Genomic DNA, 18,023 nt, shown 5'->3' with positions numbered 1-18,023 from the left:
ATGCCCGGCTAATTTTTTGTATTTTTAATGGAGACGGGGTTTCACCATGTTGACCAGGATGCTCTCAATCTCTTGACCTTGTGATCCACCCGCCTCGGCCTCCCAAAGTGCTGGGATTACAGGCTCGAGCCACGGCACCCGGCCTCCTCAGTTCTTCTATCCTTTTTTGGCTTCCTGTAAATGCCTGCAACCTACTCACTGCAATGGCTGCCTTAGGCTTCCATCACTTGTAACATGTGCTAGGGACGTGGCTCACTTTGACCATCAGAATCAGCTGGAGAGCATGGTAGGACACAGATGGTGAGACCTCACCCCTGAACTTCGAGTCAGTGTGTCTGGGGTGAGACCTGAGAATCCTCATTTCTAGGAAGTTCCTGGGACTACACTTAGCAAAAATAAAATAATAAAATAAAATAAATCTTTTTTTGGAGGGATTGGGTCTTGCTCTGTCACTCGGACTGAAGTGCTGTGGCACGATTATGGCTTACTGCAAAAGCCTTCCAAATATTTGGATTAACCTTCCTTCTGAAAACAAGTCAAAATATGGAACAAGACCAAAAAATACCTTCTTAAAGCCTCAAAGAATCAATAAATGAGAAAGCAAGATCCCAGAAGGTAGTAAAGATTGAGGCCAACAGCTGCCGCTGCTATTTAAAGACAATCTTCATATCCCAAGACACCAAGAACCTTTTTTCTAAAAATCTAGACTTACGCCCCTTCCATCAAATGCTACAATTCCAAGTTTTTTCCACTAAGTAACATCCCCCTACACACACACATACACACACACACACACACACACACACACACATACACAGGCACCAGTACTTCGGAGTAGCACTCTGTCCAACTTCTGCAAACCTTGTTCAGTTTGCTTGTGATATTCCCATTGCAACCTACACCTTCCCTTCATAACATTTAACATTGTTACTTGTTCAGTGTCCGCTCAGGTCGGCCTTCATTATTACATTCTTAGCACACCACCTTAGCACATAGGCAACTAGCATAGTTAATGAGTAGGAGACGCACAATCACAAGGACGTTGCCAAGTCAGGGAAGAGATGAGCCACAAATGAAGACTTTGGCCACGGAAGATGAGCAACAGACAGATAAAGCCACAGAACAAAGCTGTATCAAATCTTGACTTAGGATTCCAACCTTTCATCGGCGATGCAAAAACTTTATTCAGTTTTAGGAACATACTGATGAGAAAGAAATTGAACAAATATGAGTGTTTATGCCTAGACTAACCCTCTCTTCCACAAGCAAGACCTTTGCTCTGGCCCAAAATTCCTGTCCTGGAAGAGATTCATTTCAATGGGGCTCTCAACTCTGTAGGTAAGTCACACTGTCTTTCCAAATACTTGATTCATCAGAGAGCAATTCAAGGGCCGGGTGAGATTTCTTTGGTTTTGCCTTCCAAAATGTGGTGCCTGTCATCCCTGTCGGTCCTGAGGAGTGCAAGTGGAAACAGCCAAGGGGGATGGTAACCTCCCTCCAATGAACAAGAAGTTATTGCCACCAGGCATCTTCTTCCTTCTCCCGGGACTAGAATTACATATTGAATATCTTTGTCCTGTGTCACCTTAACAACAAAATCAAAGATGGGCCAGCTCTTTGGACAGCGCTCTGTAACATCAGCCAGCTCAGCCCATGGTCCCAGAATTTAAGTAGTTATTCCAGTTCAGCTAAATTAGGGGCTCTTAGACTTCTTGCCCTGGAAGTCCCTGCTGTTACCAAAGTCCCACTAGTCTGTGCCATCTACCCAGCACTCAGCCAGGGACTCCAGGCACATAGGAAACAGGATGGGGCAGGGAAGCTGGAGGACAGTAGGCAAACGGAGGAGGAAACTTGTTTAAAGTAGAATGAGAACTTCCTGGGGCAGGTTTGCCTAGCAGAACATGGGGGCCAAGGCAGGTAACTGAAAGTAATGCATTTTCCTGGTGAAAATGTTTTGGTTTGTGTTTTTTGGTTGGTGGGGGGGGGGTGTTTGTTTTCAAGATGGAATCTCATTCTTGCCCAGGCTGGAGTGCACTGGTGCAATCATGGCTCACTGCAACCTCTGCCTCCTGGGCTCAAGTGTTTCTCCCGCCTCAGCCTCCTGAGTAGCTGGGACTACAGGCACATTCCACCACACTCAGCCAATTTTTTGTGTATTTTTTGTAGAGACAGGGTTTCACCATGTTGCCCAGGTTGGTCTTGAACTCCTTGGCTCACGTGATCCTCCCGCCTCAGCCTCCCAAAGTGCTAGGATTATAGGCACGAGCCACCATGCCTGACCCCAAAATGTTATTTTCTGATAACAAAGGGAGTATGCAGCAAGGCCAGGAGTAAACCTAGAAGCTGTTCTTCTGCCAAGACTCACCTTTCTATGGGAAAAGGTCTATCGTAAATGATGCTGTTCCACAAAGGCAACAACGCCCCTAACCTCAGCCCTAAACTGTGTGGTATCAGGGGTATACCAATCCTCTCCTCAAGTCTTCTTGGCTGTACCATTGGTTTCAATATTCCTCAGCCTCCCACCATCTGTAGGATCCAGCCCTACAGGATTCTGTGAGCTGCTCCCGGCTGGTGTAGAGATGAGAAATTGTAGAAATAAAAGGCACAAGACACAGAGATAGAGAAAAGAGAGTTTGGGCCCAGGGGTCCGCTGCTACCCAAATCACAGAGACCAGCAGTGGCCGAACGGAACGCCAGGACGCTCTCACTTTTATTGAGTTGCAAATCAGGGGGCAGGGTAGGTAGGGCATGGCAGTGATAGGGTCAAGTACATCACGTGTCATTCAGGTAGGGGCTCAGGAATTTCTGGCACCCGAAGTGAGGTAAGGAGCATAATGCATCAGCACCTTTTTCATACTTAACAAGAAAGAACCAAAACATTAAGATTTATATTACTATTACTGATGATCTTTTCTAAGAAAAAAGGAACCAGGTGCAGAAGCAGAATATGAGAGTAGCCATGGAACGTGACCACTGAAACACAGCATCACATAGAGACAGTGAAGCCCCGGGATGTCTGCGGGCCTCCTGACAGCCATCAGGCCTTACCGCAAGAGCTTGGAGAAGAGGAATTTTCTCCTAACTTCCCCAGGAAGGAGATGTCTCGGCCATTTTGGACATCTCCTCCCCTAGCTGGCTAAACATGGGGCGCTTTCCCAGCGCTGGCGCTGCCGCACAGCTGAGGCGCCCTCCAGCAGCCCTCATGTGGGCGTGACAGAGGGCTTAGAGCATCTTGCTTCAGTGTCCTTCATTTCACAATGTCACCCCCGGTTCATACTTCCGAACTGAGAGGCATTAGTAAAAGAATTAAGATGACTTATGAATAACTAAGATCACATTTGAATAATAACAACTACGGTTACATTTCTGGTTAATTTCATCTTCATTATTTACAGGGAAATAGGCAGAGGCCTTCTGCTCCTGCCTTGGCGCTTATGGGATCTCCTCCCTACAACCACCTACCTTTCAATTCACTCAGGGGCCTTCTATAGCAGCTATAGTAGCAACAATAAAACCAGTATCCCAGGATCAGCCCAGTGGGCACCAGCAGCCTTTCGGCAACAGCGGAAAGACAGATCAAGAGTAGAAGCTGGGAAGGGGAAGTGAATGTTGGAAATGAAATGGGAACAGGCTGGCCTCCTGTTCACTTTTGATGCCAGCACATGGGTGTACCATTTACAGGAGGATAATTCTAATATCACTTTCTCTAGTGCCCTCCAAGCCCTTATAACTCTACCTCGGCCTTCCAGCCTTCCTTCTTCTTGCCAGACGCCAGCCTCCTCTGGTGTCAGTATTCTCACCTCATTCAGATTCCTCCTTCTTGGTACAGGCAGCTATGACAGGGACTGCAGTGAAGTAAGGTATTCAGGGATACAGATCCCTAAATACAAGGTGCAAATTGAAAGCTCAGGTAGAAGTACCCTTGACAGGCCTAGGAGCTATTCTATAATTGCTGCTCACTAATTATAGGATATTGGAAGAATTTCTTCCTGTCTGGGCATTAGTTTCTCTGTATGTAAGATGAGAAGACACTTATTTCAATTAGATGTGATGAAACTGAAGCCTAGTGAAGATAAGTAAATTCTAGGGTCTCATATTAGAGCCAGGATTTAAACCCCAAACCTCTCATTTTAGCCCTAGGAAGCAGAGTGAACCAGAAGTAAAAGCAGTCTTGCACGAACCGCAGCCTGGCTTCATGTCACAAAATACCCAGAAAGTCTCAAGTTCTGAGATGGGGTTAAACCATACTGTATTTTGGTGACTCAACATTCCTGGTAGAAGCGAGCAAATACTCTGGAAGCTGTTACCCTAGAGTGAATTTCTCAAATAATTTTTAAATACTGTGTCCAGCATATAGAAAATCCAGGTACATGAATAAACAGCGTGACCTAAATCCACAAGCACAGACAAGAGAAAGACCAATTAGTCTTCAGCTGCTGGGAGTAGATGATAAAATAATTGCTTTTCTGTTGAAGGAGATAAAATCTAAGTTTAAAAATGGAAAGAAAATTAGAATTCATTAAGATAACAGATTTGAAAGGAAACAGGAGATCCCCAGAGGTTAAAATATAAGGACCAAAAATTTAAAACCTCAATAGAAGGGTTTAATAGGTGATTTGATACAGCTAAAATTACTAACGTGGAAGAAGAAGCTGAAGAAACTTTCTGGAATGAGGCATAAAGATAAGAACAAGTAAGAGAATATGAAAAAAATCTAACACACACACACACACACACACACACACACACACGTATTTATTTTGAGTCCCAAAAGAAGAGAAAATGGGGCAAAAACCATTTGAATAAGATGTATCTTCAGTGCTAGATAGAGAGACATCAAAGCATGGACTCAAGAAGCCCAGATGCTGATTAGGATAAGGAAATCTACGCTTACAGTGAAGCTGCAAGAAACAAGACAAAGATAACATCTCAGAAAGAGTCCAGGAAAAAAAAAATGTCTCTTTCAAGGAATAACAGATCAAAAGCTGACTTCAACAGTGGAAACCTGAAGACAGTGAGATGTTATTTTCAATGTACTGAAAGAAAATAACTCCACTTAGAATCTCGTGACCATCACAGGATCAATGCTTCTGCAGGCAGTACCAATTCCTCAGAACAGCGGTTGCCAGAGGAGGGGTGTAGGAAGCTGGCTACACTGGGGTTCAAGGAACTTTCTAGGGAAATGGAGGGGATGGAGTGGTAGGTAGATGGTGATAGCCATTTGTCCAAGCTCAGACTGTATACTTATGAATTTTATTAGGCTTAGATTTAAAATATCGCTATAGTGAACTAAGTCTCTGCTAGCATATAAACAGCTAAATAAGTTTATTTTTGAGACAGTCTCACTCTGTCACCCAGGCTGGAGTGCAGTGGTGCAATCACAGCCCACTGCAGCCTCAACTTCCCAGGCTCAAGCACTCATCCCACCTCAGCCTCTCACAGGCACACGCCACCATGCCCAGCTAATTTTTCTGTATTTTTTGTAGAGGCCAAGTCTCACCTTGTTGTCTAGGCTAGTTTCGATCTCCTGGGCTCAAATGATTTGCCCACCTCAGCCTCCCAAAGTGCTGGGATTACCGGTGTGAGCCACTGCACCCAGTCAATAACTTCATTTTAAATGCTAGCCTTTCCAGTGGGAAGACTGGAATGGGGTTGGGCCCAGGGTTTGCACAGGATATTTGCGTAATCATATTACAGTAGAAAAAAAATGAATATCTAGTTCAAAAAAAGACCATAAGATAAACTAATAAAGAAAAAAAACAAAAAACAAAAAAACCAGGAAGGCTAGGCATGGTGGCTCACACCTGTAATCCAAACACTTTGGGAGGCTGAGTTGAGAGAATGGCTAGAGGCCAGGAGCTGGTGACCCACCTCATCAACATAGTGAGATCCCGTCTCTACCAGAGGCGGGGGAAGAAAAAAGCTAACAGGAGAAAGCATGTACAGAGAAATAAGATGGACTAAAGACTATTGTGAATAATTCTATAGCTACACTTCAATCTGGATGGACAATTTAGTATAAAAACTGAATTTATGGCCGGGCGCGGTGGCTCACGCCTGTAATCCAAGCACTTTGGAAGCCAAGGCGGGCAGATTACTTGAGGTTGGGAGTTTAAGACCAGCCTGACCAACATGGTGAAACCCCGTCTCAAAAAAAGAAAAGAAAAAAACCAAAACTGAATTTATTAGTCCTAATCCCACATGAGAAATAACATTTAAACCAATCAGTTAGAAAAGAGCTAACTCCCTAAACAAGTAGCTGGCCCAGACTGTCTCACAGGTAAATTCTACCATATGTTTAAAGGAGTATATTACTCCAGTGCTAAATTGTTTGAGCAGAGGAAAAACCCCACATTTTATAGCCAAATAAATAATGATAAAGATTTGACGGAGTTTACTGAAGAACTCTGGATGAATTTCACCTGTGAGTAGATCATCAATCTCTTAAAAGCTGAATAGCGTTCAGCAAATGGAATCCAACAGCACCATAACATAACCTTATGACCCAGTGGGGTTATAGGAGAATGTAAGAATAGTTTAATACTATTATTTATATCAACTTTTCATTAATACATCCTAGGGAGTTTTTTTGTTAATCAATTATATCTATAGATGTTAAAAAGACACCTGACAAAATTCAGTACCCATTCTTTATTTAGACAACTTATTAAAACGAATGGTACCTATTTAACACAAAACATCTCTCAGCTAAAAAGCCAGCCTCCTAAACAACTGGAAAACAATGGAGGGATTCTCATAAACAAGACAAAGCCTACCTATTGTCTCTGCTAAATATCTAACATTGCATCAGCAGTCTCAGCCCAGTAATATTAGGCAAGGTAATACGACTATACATCTGGAAAACACAAGAGAATTAATGGAAGATCTATGAGAGTTTAGCATAGTTATCGAATAGGGGGCCCATCTCATGTTTTTATAAAGTTTTATTGGAACACAGCTATTCCTATGTTGCATATACACATGGGTCAGACTTTGGTAGTAAACACTAGACTGGCATTTTCAGCTTATCCTAGAGGTTAAAATAGAAGCACCAAAAATGGAAAAACCTCAACAAAAGGGTTTAACAGACAATTAGATATAACTAGAAAGATAATTAGTAACCTGGAAGAAAAGGCTGGGTCACTTAGCTAACGAGTTAGCCTAATGACTGCCTAGAGGCCCTATTCAAGTCGTTTCATTTTCACTTTACCCTAACAACTGCTGTGAGGTGAGAATTATTTCAACTTTCAGATGAGACAGTTAAAGACATAATTCACTACAGTCCATTGAATTTGGCAAGATCCCTGTTATGAACTAAACGATTATGAGTGATGTAAGCTATTCGTGGGGGACACAGAATTCTCTGAACCACAGTATTACCAAGGACAGCTAACATGATTTGAGCACTGCCTCAAGTCAGGCCCTGGTCTAGGTTTCTTGTTTACGTTCTGTTATTTAATTCACAAAACAATTCTAATTGGAGGATACCATCATCAAACTCACTTTACAGATGAGGAACCAGAGGCTCAATGAATCACACAAGATGGCACAAGTGGAAAGGGGAGCTTCAAACCCAAGTTGGTGAACCTCAGGCCCCATTGCCCTTACCAACATCCCTCCTTGAGACCTCTCCTTGGAAGGGTACCCATACACTCAAAGCTTGGCATTCACTTCTGGGGAGCCGTGAGCTACCTAAGTCCATCAGAGACCCCACCTCAGTGGAGGCCCAGGAGCCCCAGGCGTCACTGGGTCCAAAGCACCTCCTTCTCACTCTACGACCCGCAGCTCACACTACCCTGCCACCAGCACTTACCTCCGGATCTGTTTTCACTCATCTTCTCTCCGACCTAAAACTGACTGAGCAAACCTTCCTTGACTATCAGTCAGCGCTCAGGGACCTGCTCTGCTGCCTCCTCCTCACTGAATGGGTTTACCACTGTATCCTGCACGTTCTGCTTTTAGGCACAAGGCCGATTCAGAGGTAATAATAAGATCCACCTTTTCCCATTCAGGGGGATCTTCCCCAGGAGCTCCCTATTACCTAAAGTGAGCTTTCTCTGCCCCATTACAGAGAAAAGGCTTTGCAACACTCACCCAGAGAGAACCACTCATTGACGTCATGGTTCCGAAACTTTAGAGGGTATTGGCATCACCTGGAGAACTAATGCAGCGCGACAGGGCCAGGCTTTTGGGAGTAGGCGAGGCCAAGGCCTGTGTACTTTATCAAGACCACCAGGAGTTGAGGCCAGGAGTTGGAGATCATGCTCATCAACATATAGTGAACATATAGTGAGATCTCATCTCTACCAAAAAAAAAAAAAAAAAAAAAAAAGGTAGTAACAGGAGAAAGCATGTACAGAGAAATAAGATGAACTCAATAGAATCACCAGGTGATTCTGATACTTACCAGCTACTGAGAGCTACTAGGGCAAGAGACTCCCAATAAAAACACAAAGGAGCTATTGACTTCCGCCTGCATCTGGGGAGGTCATGATCTGAGAACAAGCTGAAGTGGGTAAGCCCAGGGCAGAAAGGATAACTTGGCAAGAAAGCTCAGGAAGGAGACCCAGGAAGGCTGGACCCCCCCCCGCCGACCCCCCTCCCCTCCCCGCCTGCATGGCCTTGGCAAACCCACCTAGCCTGTCTGGTTTTCAGTTTCTCCTTGTTAAAGAGTGGGGTAATGAAACCTACCTCCCTAGGGTGGTGTGAGGACTCCACGCGAGCAGATGCACTAAAGCGACGGGGCAGGCAGAACCGCCTGTGACTCCGTGCTGTGGGCTTGCCGGGCTGGCCCTGGGCGGCCGGCTGCTGTGCGGCTTTCTCTGGGCGTCAACACAGGAGCAAGGCCCGAAAGCAGCCTGTGGCCCCAGACTACCCTGCCTTGTGACTCTCTGCAAACTCGAATGAGTGCTTGTTTAACATACAGATGCCTGGGCTCCACGTCAGTAGGATTCCAATTCAGTAGGTGTATAACTGGGCCCGGGAATCTGCATTTTATTTATTTATTTATTTTTAATTTTTTATTTCCATAGATTTTTGGGAAAGAGGTGGCGTTTGGTGATTTGCGAGACTTTGGTGCACCCATCAGTCAAGCAGTATACACTGAACCCAATTTGTAGTCTTTTACCCCTCACCCCCTTCCCACCCTTCCCCCGAGTCCCCAGAGTCCACTGTGTCATTTTTATGTCTTTGCATCCTCATAGCTTAGCTCCCACTTAGGAGTGAGAACACAGGATGCTTGGTTTCCCATTCCTGAGTTACTTCACTTAGAATAACAGTCTCCAATCCCATCCAGGTTGCTGTGAACACCATTAATTCATTCCTTTTCTATGACTGAGTAGTAGGACTCTGCATCTTAAAACAAGCATGACAGGTGATTCTGGAAGACTCTGGGAAAGACAGTGCCACAGTAGATTACACACCTAAGGGAGGCGTTAGGTGTGGGCAGGCACCTTACCCCAGAGAGCAGAACCCAACTTACCCCCATCCTGGCCTGCCCTGGGAGCCCATCTCCTGTCATTTGCTTATTCACACCCCATTCGTTAAAAACGAAACTAAAAACAATCCACTGGACTTAGATACCAAGCATCGGAGCATCAGAATGAAGAAAAAAAATTCCTGACTTGAAGGAGCCCCAGAATAAACTTTCCAATGGAAAAGTCTGATCACCTGTTTCATTTGCTCAAGATCTTTTGACAGTTCCCTTTCACCTTACAGACACTGCAAATTCAAATACCTTCAGGGACACAGTGGTGACACACGTACAAAGCTGATTTAAGGAAAAGGGGGAGCCTGGGGAGCACGTGGGCTAATAGCAGCCTGCCTACTTCTCCAATACACATTCAAAATTCTTTAAAAAGTAGGCCAGCCAAGCAAAATCATTTTGCCAGGTGATTTCAGCCCTGTAGCCATCATTCGCAAGCTCTTCAGGGTGGCAAACAGAGCTTCGGCATAATCAGTCATGTCAGGCTCCCTACTCTCCTCCTTTGCACTCTTCTCCCCGCCACTCTCACCTGTAACAGCCCAAATCATTGAGCCTCCCTTAACTCTCCCAGCACACCATGATTTCTGGCTCCCCTGGGCCTTTGCACGTGCTGCCCCTCCACCGGAAAACCCTGTCAGAGCCTTGTCCACTCTATGGATTCCTGCTTATACTTCAAGTCTAAGCTCTCTTGTCACCTCCTCCAAGGAGCCTTCCTCCCTAACTCCTCAGGCAGATAAAGGGACCCATGTCTTATGTTCCCACATACTTTGTGCATGCCCTCTGTATAAAACATAATAGGTGCCGGGCGCAGAGGCTGAGGCGGGCAGATCACAAGGTCAGGAGATCGAGACCATCCTGGCCAACATGGTGAAACCCCGTCTCTACTAAAATACAAAATATTAGCTAGGTGTGGCGGTGAGCCCCTGTAGTCCCAGCTACTCCAGAGGCTGATGCAGGAAATTCACTAGAATCCGGGAGGCAGAGGTTGCAGTGAGCCGAGATCCAAGCCACTGCTCTCCAGCCTGGGTGACAGAGACTCCGTCTCAAAAACACACAACACACACACACACACACACACACACACACTAGGTAGGCAGTGCTTTAGGGCCTTGGTTCTAGCGTGAGTCCAGTGTCTGGGCTACTCTGTCCTCAGATAACCTGCTTGGCTCACTTCCTCATGTCCTTCAAGGCTTTGCTCAAAGCTCACCTTCTCCAGAGTCCTGCTATGACCTATTTAATTCTACAACCCGCTCCTCACATTCATTACACTGCAATTCCCCCCTCCTCCATCCCATCTTTCATTTTTATAGCATCCCATCTTTCATTTTCCCCTTCAAGCATACTATCTAATTTACTCATTTATTACATGCATTGTTTATTTTCAGTCCCTTTCTCTAGAAGGTAAACTCCCTAAGGGCAGAGGTCTTCACTTCAACTGATTTGTTTACTGATGTTTCTTAAATGCAAAGAAGGGTGCTTGGCCCATGAAAGAGCTCAATAATGTCTGTGAACGAATAAATGAATGACTGAGTGGATGGATGGATGGATGAACAGATGGATGGGTGAATACCATAATGCAAATTTCTAAGGTATGGGCACCCTTCTGGTCTGTATGCTTCTCATGTTCTACCATAGTTCCAAGGCACACAGGGGGTTCTTAATGTTTGTTGAATATTCATTTCTAACTAATCTTTCAATAACTGAAGACAAAAATGAAGGAATCAATCAGTTTCAGGCACCTGGTAAATGTTGACAGTAGGGTGAACATTTACCTAGCGGGAAAACTTCATTTTCCACAACCTCCTGCCTTTTCCACAACGTGACATGCCTGGGAGCCTCTCTGCTGTGGGTACCCTGACGACAGCAGCTGTAACACGGATTTGTCAAGAGGGGTCGCTAAACCCTTATTTTCTTGCCCAGTGCAGCAAACTCAGGACAGCCAGCTCTGCAGACTCAAGAGAAGCAGTGGGTGAGAGGAATATAGAAGAGGCCAGGCCAGGAGCAGCCAGCGCCCCATCTGAGCATGCATGACCTCGAGGTGAGGTGGGGGCTGGGAGTCAACAGAGACAGCTGACTGCTGGGCTCCGGTCTCCAGCTGCCGCTAGCAGTGGGCAACTGCATCTCTGTTCTGACTCACTGCAACCACTGCTGGTTCTTGGGATCTCTTAGGATTTCTGTTTTACAGACAGGACTCAGGGCTCAGAGAGATTGGGTCCCTTGGTCAATATCACAACCAGCAACTAGTGATAGGATGAGAATCCAGAACCGGCAAATACAGCTGATCCTGCTACCACCCCTTGCTCCAAAAGCAAACAAATTCCAAGTGCAGCATCTGGCTTGGCCTAATTTAGAAGGTCTGTAGGTTCCAAGGTTGGTGAAAGGTGGAGGTAGGCAGTGGGAGATGGGGAGAGGAGGAGAATTCCTCTTCCGGGGACACTGAGCCAGTTGCCGTCAGCTCTCCCCATCCCTCCAGATTGTATAACCTTTTCTCTCTTGACTTCAGTTCCCTGGGCTTTGAAGTGGTCATCTGCCACATACGAACTCGCTTTGGAGACAGAGGTGAGGGCCAGTGGGAAGACACAACAAAAGGTCCTCGGCTCATCAATGAAACTGCGGTCCAGAGAGAGGTAGAGGATCCTACCCGGCAAGACCCTGGCCCATCCATGCCAGAACCTGGGAATCTTTTTTTTTTTTTTTTTTTTTTTTTTTTTGAGATGGAGTCTCAGTCTGCCACCCAGACTGGAGTGCAGTGGTGCGATCTCAGCTCACTGCTGCCTCCACCCCCGGGGTTCAAGCCATTCTTCTGCCTCAACCTCCCAAATAGCTGGGATTACAGGCACACACCACCATACCCGGCTAATTTTTGGATTTTGTGTAGAGATGGGGTTTCGCCATGTTGGCCAGGCTGGTCTCGAACTCCTGGCCTTAAGTGACCCACCTGCCTTGGCCTCCCAAAGTGCTGGGATTGCAGGTGTGAGCCACAGCACCGAACCTAGAACCTGGGAATCTATAATACTGAGCCCAGGGCTCCAATAACAGGCCCCTCAACAATTCAGTGAGGAAAGTGTGCTTGACCTCATTTTGTAACAAAACTGAGGCCCGGCAAGTTTCCTCAGTCTTGTCCAAGTTCATGTTACGTGCCTGAATCCAGGCCCAGGGTGTTCTCTTCACAGACTCCTGGACCACAGTGACAGGACCCTAACAATCCATTCCATCTGGCCTGGTCTCTAAGTTGCATGAGGTGACCTGGAGTGAGGATCCTGGGGAGGAGGAAGGCCACCATGTCGGGGTCCTAATGGCTCTGGCCCACTTTCCTCCAGTGGGGGCCAAGGGTCAGTTACCCAGTTGGTTGCTTCCTTGTTGCCCTCTGGGGAACAGTCTTGCTCAAATCACTTACGCTGCAGAGCCTGTTCTTCAAAGGGTACTGAAGGTGTCCGCTTCTCCAGAAAATCTCCCTGACTGCTCCAGCCCCCTGGGAACTTCAGCTATTCTTTTTTATTATTTATTTATTTAGAGATAGCGTCTTACTCTGTGGTCCAGGCGTGAGGGCAATGGCGTGATCTCAGCTCACCGCAACCTCCACCTTCCAGGTTCAAGCGATTCTCCTTGAATCAGCTACCTGAGTAGCTGGGACTACAGGCACCCACCATCATGCCCAGCTAATTTTTGTATTTACAATAGAGACAGGGTTTCACCATGATGGCCAGGCCAGTCTTGAACTCCTGGCCTCAAGTGATCCGTCCACCTTGACCTCCCAACGTGCTGGGATTACAGGCGTGAGCCACTGTGCCCTGCCCCTTCAAGCTATTCTTTTTTTTATTCATTGTTTTTAAGACAGAGTCTCGCTCTGTCGCCCAGGCAGGAGTGCAGTGGCACAATCTCGTCTCACTGCAACCTCTGCCTCCCAGGTTCGAGCAATTCTCCTGCCTCAGCTATTCTTATGGTTCTGGGCAATTGCCTCCCAGGTATTCTCTGCCCTTAGCACTCAGACCCAACCAGACTGTGAAGACTTGAAGAGAGGGACTAATGCTTTACTCTGCTTCTTTCTCCTTTAAGCTTGTGGGGGCTGAGCATACAGTAGATGCCAAGTCACTGTTTTTTGTTTACTTGTTTACTGTTTACATGGAAAACAGATCCAAAAAGCAGCGCTCTGCTTTCCAGGGAATTTTTAACCACATTTGAAAATGACATCTGTGTCCTGTTGGACAACAGAGCGGAGTGAATTAGCATTATTCATTCATTCAACAAATATTTATTGACAACTGCCACGTGCTAGACACGGCTCTAGGTGCCGGCAAGAGACAAGGCAACAAGACAGACACAACCCTCTCCTCCTGCAGTTTACCTGAAGCAGGTGACAGAAAATGAGCAACATATATAAATAAGTACAATATAATTGGGTAAGTGCTGTAAAGAAAACTCAAGTTGGGGCTGGGCGCGGTGGCTCACGTCTGTAATCCCAGCACTTTGGGAGACCGAGGCGGGTGGATCACGAGGTCGAGAGATCGAGATCATCCTGGTCAACATGGTGAAACTCCGTCTCTACTGAAAATACAAAAAATTAGCTGGGCATGGTGGTGTGTGCCTGTAATCCCAGCTACTCAGGAGGCTGAGGCAGGAGAATTGCCTGAACCCAGGAGGCGGAGGTTGCGGTGAGCTGAGATTGCGCCATTGCACTCCAGCCTGGGTAACAAGAGCGAAACTCCGTCTCAAAAAAAAAAAAAAAAAAGAAAGAAAACTCAAGTTGGGAAGGGGATTGAGAGCAAGAGGGGGTGCTATTTAGGTAGGGTAGTTGGGCAAAGACCCACAGGAAGCACAACCCATGTGGATCTCTGCAGGAATAAAGAATGTTCCAGGCAAAGGGTGCACCAAGGGCCAAGGCCCTGGGATGAGAGAGTGTATTTGCTGTAGCTGAGGAACGGATCTGCAAGGTTTCGTAAACCTGGATAGGGACTTTGGCTCTTACGATGAGCATGATGGGAAAACAGTACAGATGCCCTAGAGCGGCTATGTGAGTTACTCACTGCCTTGTGGAGCTGGCTGCAGGCCCCCAACCACTCAGGATGCCTGGGACTCTGTGAGGTTCATTCCCTGATTTAAAATTTGCTTGTTATCATTGCTAAAATGAAGCATCTGATATGGTTTAGGTGTGTCCCCCATCCAAATCTTATCGTGAACTGTAGCTCCCACAATGTCCACATGTCACAGGAGGGACTCAGTGGGAGGTAATTGAATCTTGGGGGTGGGTCTTTCTCGTGCTTTTCTCGTGATAGTGAATACGTTTCACGAGATCAGAGTCCCACCCCATGATTCAATTTCCCAGTGGGAAGTAACTGAATCATGGGGGTGGGTCTTTCCCATGCTGTTCTTGTGATAGTGAATAAGTCTCACGGGAATGGTTTTATAAAGGGGAGTTTCCTGCACAAGCTCTCTCTCTTTTGCCTGACGCCATGTAAGACATACTTTTCGCCTTCCACCATGATTGTGAGGCCTCCCCAGCCACGTGGAACTGTGAGTCCATTAAAACCCATTTTCTTTATAAATTACCCTGTCTTGGGTATGTCTTTATCAGCGGCATGAAAACAGACTAATTCAGCATCCTTGCTCCTCAAAAGCTAAGATCTTCATCTGGGTTTCCTGGAGCCCCAGAGCAATATGCTCAAACAGGGGCTGTGTCAAAATCACTGGGAAGCTTTTTCCAAAAACAAATCCCAAGTCCCAGCTGTGCCTCACTGACCCAGTCTCTGGGGTGAGCTGTGGAATGCACATTGCTCTTGAAGACCCACAGTCCTAGAGGGGGTGTGGGTGGGCTCCTACTGTAAATTGTATCTGCATGTACATGTAGCGTTAGAGGGATGATAACGACCCTAGCTTTCATCAGATGCCCCCAAAGATGGAGAATCATAGTCCAGGCAAGCCAAATGGGGCTGCCACCGAAATGGCTGCACAATGACAGCCCAAGCCCCAGTGGACTTGACCTCTCTCCCTCCAGTTTCACCCGCATCCCTCCTGCCCATGTCTTCTTTTTCGGGCTCCTGCATCTCATTACTTTGCTTAGATGTATTTTGATGGTAGCATCTCCCTTCCTTCCAGCACTTAGGATGCCACCAGCATCCAGTACCTCTTCAAATATGAATAAGCCGGTTTCCTTGCCAGAGCTGCGGCTCAGTGAAGTCAGTCTTTTCTGGGCTCTTTCTGCTGTTCTCTCCCCCCTCAACAAGGTCTTCCTGCTTCAGCTGTCAAAGAGGAATTTGTTCCAGCTACCCATTTCTCCCCCTGCCCAGGACTTGGTATCCTGCTTGGGATACAAAGAAAAGGGTTTTGTTTCAGTTTTCCATTGACACCATCTACTAGTGTCACCCACAATTCAAAGCCAAGGGGCCCCCTTCAAGAACTCTGGTGCTGGGGGGGAGACCAGATGACCTCAGCCCTGGGCGTGCTCGGGGTGAGGAGATCGGAGACAGCAGTGGTGGCCATGCCAGTGGCCTGGTTCCCTGGCTGGGAAGGGGTTGCTATCTGGTTTTGGCAGGCACTGAATTTATCTGCTCATTTTCTGGGCCCGTTTGCCCGGGATTCTCTGAGAAGTTCCTTTCTCTTCAGGAGGTATAGTAGGGTGCGTTGTGGTCCGATACGGAGTTTTTATCAAGAGTCCAGACTTCAAGCCACAAGTTCAAGTCCCAGCTCAGCCACTTACAAACCATGTCGCCACAGGGTAAGTTACTAGCATCTCTAGGCTTCAGTTTCTCCTCAGTAAAGGAAGGTCAGGGAGGAGAGCTCACGAGATTATGTGAAATAACAAATATAAGTTTGAGCCTCTCCCTTCCAAATCCTATCCTGCCACCCACCAAACCCGACTGTTTCTCCACTTCACCATTTAAACTTTCATTCTTTCATTATTAACTTTTTTTTTTTTTTTTTTTTTTTGAGACGGAGTCTTGCTCTGTTGCCAGGCTGGAGTGCATAGGAGCAATCTCAGCTCACTGCAACCTCTGCCTCCCAGGTTCAAGTGATTCTCCTGCCTCAGCCTCCCAAGTAGCTGGGACTACAGGTACATGCCACCACATACAGCTAATTTTTATATTTTTAGTAGAGATGGGGTTTCACCACATTGGCCAGGATGGTCTCGATCTCCTGACCTAGCATCATTGCTGACTTCTGTTGAGCCTTACTCCACTGTGCACTCACCCGTCTTCTGAGACTGAGGCTGATACAAGAAACATTCTGGAGGGAGCTCCTGCTGACTCCTCCCTCTATCACCCAGGAGACTTGAGCTCTGCAGAGAAGTCTCCACCCAAGTCTCCCTCAGGGGAGCCTCTGGGAGATGACGAGCATAAGCTAAGAGTTTCCATGGGACTTTTCCTCCCGGTCATACCACATTTATGAGTTCCTTCCCACCGGGAAAATCTTCACAGGAGGGCTTCTCCTTGACCCTGAGAGGCTCACTCTGACCTACTGGGCTTGTGTTGACCTGGGTCCCCCTCAAACCTGGACCCGTGGAGCTGGTCTTCACCACTTCCCTCCTGCCTAGGAATTCTTGAGTGGGGACAATGCCCACATATCCCCCTGCTCCCCACTCCAGCCCACTCTGCTGTGTTTTCCCAGAGCCAGGAGTGCTTATTTAATGCCTCGAGCCTTCCAGAGAGCAATTTCGTCATGCCCAGCCCCGGGTTATTGGGCACATCTATTTGAGGCACCCCAGACACCATGCTGAGCACTTGGCAATGTTAGCATTTCATCTCCACCCCCTGCACCCTGCAGCCTGGAACATTGCTGACCCATGGTGAATAATGCCTTCTGGTATCCATGCCCTTGCCCATGGACTCTGGGTTTGGCCATGTGACTTGCTTCAGTCCGCAGGACAGGAACAAGAGGCAGGCAAGCCGAGCTTGACAAGCGCAATGGGTGGTCCTGAAGCCAGCGCCATGCTGCAGAGAAGCTCAGACTGCAGAGTGATGAGAGGCCATGTGGAGAGAGACCCTGGAGGGCGAGGCCTCTCGCACATTCCAGCCCCAGCAAAGCGCCCGTGAGATTGTGGCCACAGAAGCAACCTTGGCAATGCTATGGGAAGCAGAAGGACCCCTAACTGAGCCCCATTCATGCACAGAATTGTGAGAAATAATAAATTATCGTAGTCTTAAGCCACGGAGTATGAGGACAGTTTGTCATACAGCAATAGAAAATTGAAATAAAGCCCCCAGACCCAGATACTATGTTAATCAGCCCCATTTCACGATGCTGAATCTGAGGTTCAGAGAGCTTGAGGGAATTTCCCAAGGTTGCCCAGTGAGTAAGTGAATGGGAAACCCGCACCTTGGGTCTCCTGCTGGGGGAGCTTAATTGACTGACAGCCCCCGCCACTGTCCACCTGCATCCACCACCATCCTCACTGGGGCCATGCCTCCCCCAAGGATGCCCCCAGCCAATAAATGAGCACAGCCAGGGTGCTGGCACAACCCTATTCCTAGGAGATGCGAATTCCTCCATTGGTCTACTATGGCTCGAGGACTCCCCATCAGCCTGACTGAACCTTTCTCAGAAG

The sequence above is a fragment of the Saimiri boliviensis genome, chromosome 6 (genome assembly GCF_048565385.1).
Source record: "Saimiri boliviensis isolate mSaiBol1 chromosome 6, mSaiBol1.pri, whole genome shotgun sequence".
NCBI lineage: Eukaryota > Metazoa > Chordata > Mammalia > Primates > Cebidae > Saimiri > Saimiri boliviensis.
Note: the sequence above shows the minus strand (reverse complement) of the source record.